Source organism: Oryctolagus cuniculus, chromosome 5 (assembly GCF_051225735.1).
Source record: "Oryctolagus cuniculus isolate XC-2025 breed Fujian yellow rabbit chromosome 5, ASM5122573v1, whole genome shotgun sequence".
NCBI lineage: Eukaryota > Metazoa > Chordata > Mammalia > Lagomorpha > Leporidae > Oryctolagus > Oryctolagus cuniculus.
Window position 1 is genome coordinate 140,560,725 of NC_142871.1, and position 11,856 is coordinate 140,572,580.

At 46.5% G+C, this 11,856-nt stretch overlaps 1 pseudogene; it reads right to left on the bottom strand.

Annotated features, from left to right (window-relative positions):
* Nucleotides 1-1,175: 1,175 nt before the first annotated feature.
* Nucleotides 1,176-7,180, bottom strand: LOC149126752 (transmembrane protein 230 pseudogene; annotated as a pseudogene).
* Nucleotides 7,181-11,856: the final 4,676 nt, after the last annotated feature.

Sequence of the window (11,856 nt, forward strand, 5' to 3'; positions counted from 1 at the left end):
CTGCCTTCTCCAGAAATGGGAATTCTGAGGCAAAACAGTCCAGTGTGAAGATCACCGGTCCTGAGTAGAGCTTCAGAATCTGGGTCTTCACACAGGATCTGGAAGTGACTGCCGAAGGTTCACGAATGTGCATGGTTTTATGTGACTTACTTTTTAGAGCAGTATTCATTCATACACCAGAAAACTCAAAAGATACTTGAGCGAATACAAAGACACCACTGTTTGCTAAGTGCCTGGCACAGTGCCTCCAACAGAAGGGGCCTTTGATATCTGTTGAACAATTAGAATGTCTTTGGATGTTAAAAGTAATAATATACAAATATTACTTGGTAATATCCCTTTTCCACTCCCACCACCATCCTTCAGTTCCTCAAGTCATCTACTCAGAAAACACCACAGTTGGTGGTTTTCATTTCTTTTCCTTCCTTTCTCTCTCTCTCTCTTTCTTTCTCTTTCCACATACTCTATTCCTCTCTTGCTAAAAGAACAAGTTGACAACAAAGACTATTTAAAAGAAATGCTCGAGGCCAGCACTCTGGTGCAGTAGGTTAATCCTCTGCCTGCGGTGCTGGCATCCCATATGGGTGCCAGTTCTAGTCCCGGCTGCTCCTCTTCTGAACTAGCTCCCTGCTATGGCCTGGGAAAGCAGTAGCAGATGGTCCAAGTCCTTGGGCCCCTGCACCCTTGTGGAAACCCGGAAGAAACTTCTGGCTCCTGGCTTCAGATCAGCACAGCTCCCACCAGTCGCAGCCATCTGGGGAGTGAACCAGCAGATGGAAGACCTTTCTCTCTGTGTCCCCTTCTCACTGTCCGTAACTTTACCTCTCAAATAAATAAAGTCTAGAAAAAAAGAAAAGAAGTGCTCAACTCTCAACAGAGTTGGGGCAGCAACACTTTCCATGTAGAACAACCTTCTGCTTTCCCAATTAACACTGTTATTCTTCCAAGATACATATCCATGTAGAAAAACTTGTCAGGAGCTTTTGTCTGCACCATGAGATCAAAAAGGGAGCATGTCCTAATTTGCTAATTGTAATTTCTGTTAATGTTTTTGGAACACATTCATCTAGCCATTGTGTTGTTAAACATTCAAAAGTAGTGGATTGCTAATCCCTTAGCCAGAGTTTCTGCGCAGTATCTCAGAACTGGGCACAGTCCTCCGTAACTCCTCAGGACTAAGGTGGGTGCTGGCCATCAAAGTCTGGAATGCATCAGGAGCGTAACCACCCTTGGATGCACACAAGGCCATGTGCAGGTGGTAGAATCCCGGCAGGAGCATCAGATGCCCAGGAGCAGCACCAAACTGCTCAGTTTGTCCCACGCCCCCCCCCCCCTTCTGCTAACTTACCTGCCAGAGAACGGAGCCTATGATAAGGAGAAGGGCGCCAACCAGAAGCAGTATGGTGGTGAGTGCAATGGCCTTGTAAGGGAATCTCAGGAGGGCTTTTCTTAAACTGAAGGTCAGTGTGGCACTGGAGAGCCCAGAGTATTTCACTTTACTACTGGGGATTCCAGTAGCCAGGAAAGTGCAAGACAGCAATACCACACACTAATGCTGCTGCAGTCAGAGCACTGTACCAGGCCACCCCCATGGAGAGCTCACCCACGGTTGGCAGCTCAGGCACCCAGGGCCCACCTAACTGCCATCCTGCCCACCGCAGCAGGCACCAGCATCCCACAGGATTTCTCATTTATCTTCTCAAATATATAAAAATATATCTGCACTAATGTGCATTGTTATGTCAGTAAAGGGCAGAGACTGGGAGAAAATATTTGCAGATCACACATCTGATAAAGTGCTTGTATGGAGAAGATAAAGAACTCTTAAAATTGAACAATAGCAAATAATCCAATTTAAAAAACAAGCAACCATCTCCAGATGCGCCTCTGCAGCAAAGGAGACTTACTGATGTGTGTGATGGTATTTACCCACATGAAAAAAATGCTCAATGCCATTTGTCATTAGGAAAATGGAAATGAAACACTCAACACTCATGATTTATTATCACACAGCTATTGGAGTGACTACACTCCAAGAAACTGATCACACCAAGTGCTGATGCAACACAGGACAATAAGAACCCTCATTCTTCCTGGCAGAAATGTGAATGGTGCAGCCACTATGGGAGATGCTTGGCATTTTCTTATAAAACTCAACAAAGACTCGCCATAAAGCATAGGCACCTAGCACTCTGCTAGGTATTTGCTTGACTCATTTGAAAACTCTGTCTGTGTGAAACCTACATGCACATGTGGATAGCAGAGCATCACTTAACTGTGGGCTGGACATAGTGGTTTCGCTTAGAAGACTGTAGTATGGAAAGGGGAGGGGAGTAAAAAGGGGACATCACAGAGAGACACTGTCTTAGCCAGGTGATAAAGGTTAATATCATCAATGATAAATCCAGCGGGTGGTATGTACCCTTGACATGTTGTGATGAATGGCATTTCATACCTGTTGTGCTCTTCTTCCTCAAACCCACAGCTGAGTCAACCAAACTCAATTGAAGGGACATTATACGATGATCTGACCAGTATCTCTCAGGAACGTCAAGGTCATTGAAGTCTGAGACACTGCCACAGCCAGGAGAAGCCTAAGGAGACGTGACCGGGATAAATGTAATATGGTGCTCTGGATGGGATCTTGGAATGGAAAAAAGACATTAATAAAAGTCAATGAGGGGCCAGCACTGTGGCACAGTGAGTTAAACTGCTGCCTGCAATGCCAGCATCCATATGAGGGTGCTGGTTCTGATCCAGTTCCCTAATAATGCACCTGAGCAAGCAGCAGGAGCTGGACCAAGTGCTTGGGTCCCTGCCACTCATGTGGGAGACCCAGGCTCCTGGCTTAGGCCTGGACCAGCCCCAGTTCTTATGGTCATTTAGGGAGTAAACCAGCAGATGCAAGAGCTCTCTTTGTGTCTCTACCCCCCCACCCCATCACTTTGCCTTTCAAATAAATAAATAAATCTTAAAAAAAAAAAAAAAAAACGAACGAGGGATGGGAATTGTGGAACAGTGGGTTGAGCTGCCACTTGAGATGCCCACATCCCATACCAAAGTGCCAGTTAGAGTTCTGGCTGCTCCACTTCTGAGTGGAGCATGTGGGAGACCGAGATGGAGTTTTTGGGTCTGGCTCCAGCCTGACCCAGCTCCCACTGATGCAGGCATTTGGGAAGTGAAACAGTGGATAGAGGATCTCTCTCTCGTGCTCGCTCTCTTTTTCTCTCTCTCCCTCCCTCCCTCTCCCTGCTTTTCAAATAAATATTTTTGAGAACTAATGGAATCCAAATGCAATTTGAAGCTCAGCAATTATGTATAGATATGGCTTCAGTAGCTGTGACAAATGTGTAATAGCAAAGATGCTAACAACAAGGGAAACTGGGTGTGGGATACATGAGAATTCTGCACTATCTTTGCAACTTTTGTGTAAATCTAGACAATCTCTAAAAATGCCCTCAGAAGAATAGGAAACGGAAGTAAAAATGATCTGCTTCTCAGTTTTCCAGGGTGGTGTTATCAGGGGAGAGAGGAGGGGCCCCTGGGGAGGTGATGGATATCTCAGAGCCAGGGTTCCTGGAGCTGCTCCCCTCTGACTCCCGTGCACTGCCCGGTTGCTCAGAAGTGTTTTCATCCCACGTTGAAGTCCAGCCCTGGGACCACCGGTTCTGCCTGACTGAACAGCGCACGCCCCTCCCGGGTACCTCAGATAGGATGACAGAAGGGCTGAGGCGCCTGTGTGTGGCCCCCAGGCTGAGCACAGACGCCGCAGCTCTCCTGGCTCCTGCCCAGCCAGGATCTCCCCAGGGTCTCCTTCGGCTCCCAGCGGCAGGACAGGGCTCCGCACACAAGGAGGCGCCACTACACTGTGTCAAGTTAGGGATCTGAGGTTTCCACGAGCATGCTGACGCCATGTTTCTTGTCTGTTGAGTGAGCACAGAACAGAGTGATGTCTCCAAGTTGTGACAGCTAGCCCTCAGGCCGCAGATGGACCCCGAAAAATACTGTCACTTGCTCCTGGTGCTGCTTCTTGGAAGTCAGCCTCCACGCTCCAACCCTAGGACAGGGGAGGGAATCAGGAAATCGCCTACAGCATTGTCCTAGGTTGGGACGATGGAGGGTGAGGGGGCTCCAGAGAAGTGAAAATGAGAAGAGAATGGGGCTTTATTGGGGGGGTGCTAAGAGGAGTGGAGAGGGAGAACTGGAGAGGAAAGGGCATAGAAACATAGAAAGGGGTTGCCTCAGTGGGTACTTGTGCAGGGCAGGTGGGCTCTGCCTTGGGACAGGCTGGGGGGCTTCCAGCTGGGATTCTCTCTCCTGTGGATAGTAATTGTTGAGGCCTCATTTCCTACAGTTGATCAATAAACTATATTTACTTTTTTAAAATATTTATTTATTTGAAAGTCAGAATTAGAGAAAAGGAGAAGCAGAGAGAGAGAGGTCTTTCACCTGCTGGTTCACTCTCTCATTGGCCACAACAGCTGGAGCTGCACCGATCCAAAGCCAGGAGCCAGGAGCCTCCTCTGGGTCTCCCATGCAGGTGCAGAGGCCCAAGGACTTGGGCCATCTTCTACTGCTTTCCCAGGCCATAGCAGAAAGCCGGACAGGAAGTGGAGCAGTTGGGTCTTGAACTGGCGTCCACATGGGTTGCCGGTGCTTTAGGCCAGGGTGTTAACCCACTGTGCCACAGTGCCGGCCCCCCAATGACCATGTAAATTCTATCACAACTAGGCTAGTATCTATGATAACTTTTCTTTGCTTGAATTGATTTTATTTCAGATTGTCTTGGTTAACTACCCTTGTTGGCTCTTAGCTGGAGGCCTCAATTGCTCAATGCATGGGTTACTACGCAAGTGAGTATCTTCACAACCTCTGGTTTCTTCCAAAACAAATGATCTGAGGGAGATAGAGAAGCAACAATGCCTCTTAAGACCTCATCTCTTTAGCCACACACCACCACTTTCACTCATTCATTGCAGGTGAACCACTGAATCTAGTCAACACTCAAGAGAATTAGTTTCAGGCTCTCAAAGGAAGGAGTATTACACAATTTGTGAATGGTTTAAAAACGGTATGTCCGGTATGAAAAGTGTCATCTCTTGCTGCTTTCAAAATCACATCTTTGGTTTTATCAGTTTGTGTTGAGCTTAGTTGTGGTTTTCTTTGTGATTATATTTTAGAGAATTTCATGGATCTATTCCATTTTTAAACCAAATTTGAGTAACTTTAAAACATGCCGTTTTTTCTCTTCTCCTTTTAGGACTTGAATTAGTCATCTGCCTTTTTAAAATCTATTCCCCACTGGGTGTCTGAGGTTTTATTTGTTTTCCTTCAATCTTGCTCCTTTTTTGTGTGTATTGGGTAGTTTCTAGGGATTTATGTTTAAAGTCACTGATTCTTTACTCTGCCTTTTCAGACTTTCTGATGAGCTCATCCTCTACATTTTTATTTCATTGTTTTTCTTTTTAGTTCTAGAATTACTAATTTTATGTAACAGTTTTCATTTTATAGTTTCATAGTTTTCATTTCTTTGCTCAGATGTTCTGTCTGTTCACTGCTTTCCTTTAGTTACTTCAACATGTTTTCTTTTCTTTTCTTTTTTTCTTTTTCTTTTTTTTTTTTTTTTTTTTGACAGGCAGAGTGGACAGTGAGAGAGAGAGAGAGAGACAGAGAGAAAGGTCTTCCTTTTTTGCCATTGGTTCACCCTCCAATGGCCACCGCAGCCGGCGTGCTGGGGCCGGCACACCACGCTGATCCGATGGCAGGAGCCAGGTACTTCTCCTGGTCTCCCATGGGGTGCAGGGCCCAAGCACCTGGGCCATCCTCCACTGCACTCCCTGGCCACAGCAGAGGGCTGGCCTGGAAGAGGGGCAACTGGGACAGAATCTGGCGCCCCGACCAGGACTAGAACCCGGTGTGCCGGCACCGCAGGCGGAGGATTAGCCTAGTGAGCTGCGGCGCCGGCGCTTCAAAATGTTTTCATTTCATTCTTCGAATATGTTTCTTGTAGTTACAGCGAATCTTCGGGTACTAAATTCAATATCTGGACCCATGGGAAGTGCTAGAGGCCACTTGGAAAATGTTACCACAGCCCTGTGAGGAATGCAGTGGAACTAGGCTGGGAGATACAAGAACAGTCTGACCAGCTGTGGGACAAAGCCCCTTTGCCTGCAGAGAAGTATGTTCTCAAGATGACAAATTCAAAAACTAGTACACAGCAGGATGTTCTACTCCCTTCCCTTTTTTGGGTCAGGTCACATAAGAGTCTAGTTAGGATCTGCATCCACATCTCCATGGAATGCTGTTTTTAGCTAAGCAGTAGCTTGGCCTGGCATCAGAAAGAATATCTGGTATATAACTGCAGAAATAAAAGTTGCAGGGCAAGGCAGAGAGGGGTTCCTCCTCCTAACTCGGAGGGAATCCCTCTGCCCACACGCCTTCTATAGTCTATCTTTACCTTTATCCATTGTGCCCAGTCCCCTCTTCACCGTGGAGAGTTGCCAGTGGGTTGCAGCAGGAAGTACATTTCTTTTCTTTTCTTTCTCCCTTCCTCCCTCCCTCCCTTTCTTCCATATTTATTTATTTATTTTAAAGGCAGCATGATAGAGAGAAGAGAGAGAGAGAGAGAGAGATCTTCTATCTGCTGAGTCACTTCCCAAATGGCCCTGATGGCCAGGGCTAGGCCAGGCCAAAACCAGGAACCAGGAGCTTCTTCTATGTCTCCTGCGTGGGTGCAGAGGCCCAAGTACTTGGGCCATATTCTGCTGCTTTCCCAGGCACATTAGCAGGGAGTTGGATTGGAAGTGGAGCAGCTGGGATGTGAACTGGTGCCCATATGGGATGCCAACACTACAGTGGAGGCTTCATCTTCTATGCCACTGTGCTAGCCCCAGAAAGTACGTTTCTATTGATTTTTTTCTCAATATTATAACAAATTCCCTATGTCCTTGGATGTCTGGTAATGTTTACTTTGTTATATTTTTAAGAATCTGAAATCTATTTTTATTTTTCTGATGATTGCTGTTTTGTTTTTCCAATTTACCTTCCTAGAAAGTAGTAGGTTTTCCTGGGCCACAGATAATCTTTGAGTCTGGTGGTGTGCAACAGCGATGTCGCTGTTCCATTTCCCCATTTCCAGTTGCTGCAGGTTTGGGCTGGGTCTCAGGAAGTTGCTCTGCATCTGTGTTAATTAGTGGTCAACCAAGGCTTGGGTCAGGTTCTGCTCAGTTTTGGGGACTCTCCTCTCTGTGTTTGTTTTGCTCTTACAATTTCTCCTAAATTTTCTAAGTGTGCTAACAGCTATGAATGCTGACCTTTGGTACCTTAAACCGTTAAGACTTTTGATTTCTACTTCTGAGCTATGTGTTACACCAGCCAAAGGTGCAGATTTCACAAGAAGCAATTCTGCCTTTCCTGGGTGTGCCTCCCGCTAGGTTCTGTCTGCTTTTCATCATGTTCCCCAGGGTGTCTAACACCACATGTATGTTAGGGATCAGGTTGGAGTTTGGATAGTGTTTATATTCAGATTTTGGATCTCAATCCTTCTGCATCTCTCTCATCCTCAATTCTGCTGTTCTGTGCCCTGTACCCTGCTAATGCACCTGGGAAAACAGAAGATGGCCCAAGTACTTAGGTCCCTGCTCTGCACATGGGAGACTTGGATGGAGTTCCTGGTTCCTGGCTTTAGCCTAGCCCAGCCTGGGCTGTCTTGGGCATTTGGAGAGGGAACCAGTGGATGGAAGCTGTCTCTTTCTCTCTCTGCCTTTCAAATAAATAAAAATAAATAATGTTTAAAAATATAGAAAGATGGCATCAACACGATTGAATTCCCAAGACCCTCAGTTCTTTAGGATATCTGATATCATTGCTTATGAAAGTGTCTTGGGGTCAGCACTGTGGCCTAGAGGGTAAAGCTGCCACCTGCAGTGCCAGCATCCCATATGGGCACTGGTTCGAGACTTGGCTGCTCAACTTCCAATCTAGCTCTTTGCTATGGCCTAGGAAAGCAGTAGAAGATGACCCAAGTCGTTGGGCCCCTGCACTCACATGGGAGACCTGGAAGAAGCTCCTGGCTTCGGATTGGCGCCACTCCGGCTTTTGTGGCCATCTGGGGAGTGAACCAGTGGATGGAAGACCTCTCTCTCTCTCTCTCTCTCTCTCTCTCTCTGTGTGTGTGTGTGTGTAACTCTGATTTTCAAATAAATAAAAATACAATGAGAGGGGATGAACCAGTGAGCTGATGGAAGACCTCGCTCTCTCTCTGCCTCTCCTTCTCTTTCTGTGTAAGTCTGGCTTTCAAGTAAATAAATAAATCTTTGAAAAAAAGATTTGTTTATTTGAAAGGCAGAGTTAGAGAGAGAGAGAGAGATCTTCCATCTACTGGTTCATTACCCAAATGGCTGCAATGGGCAGAGCTGGAACTCTATCTGGGTCTCTCACATGAGTCACAGAGGCCCAAGCACTTGGGCCATCTTCTGCTGCTTTCCCAGGTGCATTAGCAAGGATCTGAATCACATGTGATGCAGCCAGGACTCAAACGGGTGCTCATATGGGAGGCTGGCATTATAGGTGGCACCGTGACCCACTGAACCACTCATGTTCAGTTCCTTGCCACATAGCAAGCTTTCAGTGTGTTTAACCTACCTACTGGTCAGTGTTGGCTACAGGGTCTCCTGGCCAACAGCATTTATGCTGGTCCTGAGGTCCCTTTGATTCAGGAGCCACAGCCACAGCTTTCCAGCTACAGCATGGGGTTTGTGTCTTCAGGATCACTTGAGGGTGGTTTGCCCAGGGTCCACCTGTTACCAACCAAGATAACACTTGTTACCTTCTACTTAGGTTTCAACATTAAGACAGGAGAGGTTTTCAGAATGGCAGGGCTGACTGTAGGTGTTCATATAGATTGCCTTTGTTCAGTTTTGTTTGCTGGTGGGTCATTTGCATCCGTACCACAATACCATGCCAGAGTAGTGGTATTACTCATCTGTTTGTTCTCATTGTACTTTGTCTCAGGGAGGCCTTCCTCAGGGGGCTGAAGTCTCCTTATAGCAGCTGGGACTCACTGCCAGGACCTCTGAGACCTTTTGCAGTTGCTTAGACTGCAGGAGGGACTGAGCTGTAAGAGAGCACAATGGTTGGCATTCTTCTTCCACAAGCATGAACACTCCACCTCCTTCTCTCCTCCTCCTTGTTCCTCCCAGAAGAACCAGATAAAGTCGAATGATTTGGTTGGATTTGCCCACAACCACTGTGAATCTCCCTCCTTTCATATTTCCTGTGTATTTGTGTCCTTTTCTGAAAGGAAGCAGAATCTTCTGCCCACTGAGGATGAGTCTTAGTACTGGCTCTTACAACTGGAGGGGGGAATTTCACTTCATTGTCTTTTTATTTATTTATTTATTTTACTGCTTTGTATTTTGATGAGGAAGAATTGGGCAGTGCTTACAGGCTGTTGAACTGGAAACTGATTCAAGGACAGCTGCCCAAATGGTACCCTGGCTGGTGCTATGCTCCTTCAGCCCAGGGTCTTATTCACCAATTTGGCAGGTAGCTCAGGGTTTGTGTTGGTGTCTGGAACCACATAGACCAGAGGTAGCAGAGTTTCTCCCTTTTCTCTTTGTATCAACCTTCAGTTCTATCAGTCTAAGGCCCATAATTCTTTCTACCCTAGGCTCCATATACAGAAGTGCCCTCAATACCCAGCTTACCTATGGCCCTCTTCCTCCAGCTCACTTTTGACACACTCAGACCTCAATATCTGCATCTCTTGTTCCACCTCAGTCTCAGCCTTCTTCCATCCCACATTTCAAAATGTTCCTGATTTCTGTCATCAGAGTTTAATCAACTTCTCTTATATGATTTCTTCTTTTGGGACTTTCCATTGGGTGGTAGTGCATAGTACTGCTCTCCTGTCTAGATTATAAACTGGTGCATCAAGTTGCATTTAGCAACTATCTGTTGAGCGTCTACTGCAAACCCCTGCATTGAGGTTGCTGAGGCAGATGCAGAGATGAATGAGCTGGATCTGTTCCCAGCCCTTCTCCCTAAACCTGTGGCCAAATGCTTATTGAATGAATGAAGAATGACTATTCTGAAAGAACTGAGGATCTAATTAAATTAGTAAGCTATAGTCTGGTGGTTGGCTGTCCAGTTTTACAAGTAAAGTGATTTGCAACAAGAGCTGGGTTGAGGGTAAGGCAAGCTCATGCAAGTGGGCCAGAGTCTGTCTGTATTAAAAGACTGGCTTAGTTTCTTCGTGTTTAGTGGAAAGTACATTTGCTGCCCCAACCTCCAGCCTGTTTCCATGTGAGTGTGAAGATGGAGGTAATTTACATGACTGCTCTAGACTCATGCCTGATGCACTTCCCTCTACCTTGCCCCTCACCCATCCTCTGCCTTACCCTTACTACCTGAGCTGCCTCAACCCATAGACATGGATTATCTGCCTAGAAGGGGCAGAGCCTGATGCCAGGTGTCTTTTCCCAAGATAACAACATTAAAGAGATGTAAGGTCTGCACCTACCAGCCAGCCATTATTTTTCTGTGTAGCCAAGGCAGAAGTGTGGATATTTGAAAGCACAGGGTCTGGTTTCCAGGGCTGGTACAGTGGAACATGGTCTTGGGCAAAGCTCCACATCTCTAGGTCTGTCTTCTCCCCTTCAAAAAGAATAGCAATTCCTTCCTCCCAGGGTGGCTGTGAGGACTTAATGGAAGTTATGTTTGCAAAAGCATTTTCTTTTGCTTTTTTTAAAAAAGATTTATTTATTTATTTATTTGAAAGTCAGAGTTACAGAGAGAGAGAAGAGGCAGAGAGAGAGAGAGAGAGAGAGAGAGAGACAGTCAGACAGACAGAGAAAGAGGGAGAGAGAGGTCTTCCATCTGTTGATTCACTCCCTAATTGGGCGCAATGGCCAGAGATACACCAATCTGAAGCCAGGAGCTTCTTCCGGGTCTCCCATGTGGGTGCAGGGGCCCAAGGACTTGGGTATCTTGTACTGCTGTCCCAGGCCATAGCAGACAGCTGGATCAGAAGTGGAAGAGCCAGGACTCAAACCAAAGCCAAATGGGATGCTGGCACTGCAGGTGGCGGCTTTACCCGCTATGCCACATCACCAGCTCTGCATTTTGTAAATTATAAAATCCTACGCCAAAGTAAAACATAAAAGAATACTCATAATCCAAAATAGGATATAGTAAGTGCTGATTAAATGAAAGGAAAATTAAATGTTGTGATTTCAGTTGAACAGATTAAATAGAAAAAAGTACAAATATCACTGAGAAGGGTTGAATTGGGTTGGGTAAGTGTTGAGAGCTAACTGGAAGGAGTTTGCCTGGAGTAGTCCCCTCTGCTCCCCTACCTCCATCTGGTGTCTGCCTCATGTGAGTTTTATTTTGTGTTCTCTTCCTTTGTCTTTACCCCTTTCTCTTCCCCTCCCCTCCCCTCCCCACCCCTCCCCTCCCCTCCCCCCTTCCCTTTCCCTTTTGATTGTTTCAGAGGCTGGCACTGTGCCATAGTGAGTAAAGCTGTTGCCCACAGTGTTGGCATCCCATATGGGTGCCTCTTCAAGTCCCAGATCCTCCACTTCCAGTCCAGCTCTCTGCTAAGGCAGCAGAAGATGGCCAAGTCTTTGGGCCCCTGCACCCATATGGGAGATTCGGAGGAAGCTCCTGGCTCCTGGCTTAGATTGGCCTAACTCTGGCCATTGTGGACATTTGGGGAGTGCACCAGTGGATGGGTGCATCCCATATGGGTGACAATTCAAGTCCTTCCTCCTCCACTTCTGATCCAGCTCCCTGCTAATGTGCCTGGGAAAGCATCAGAGGATGGCCCAAGTCTTTGGGCCTATGCACCCATAT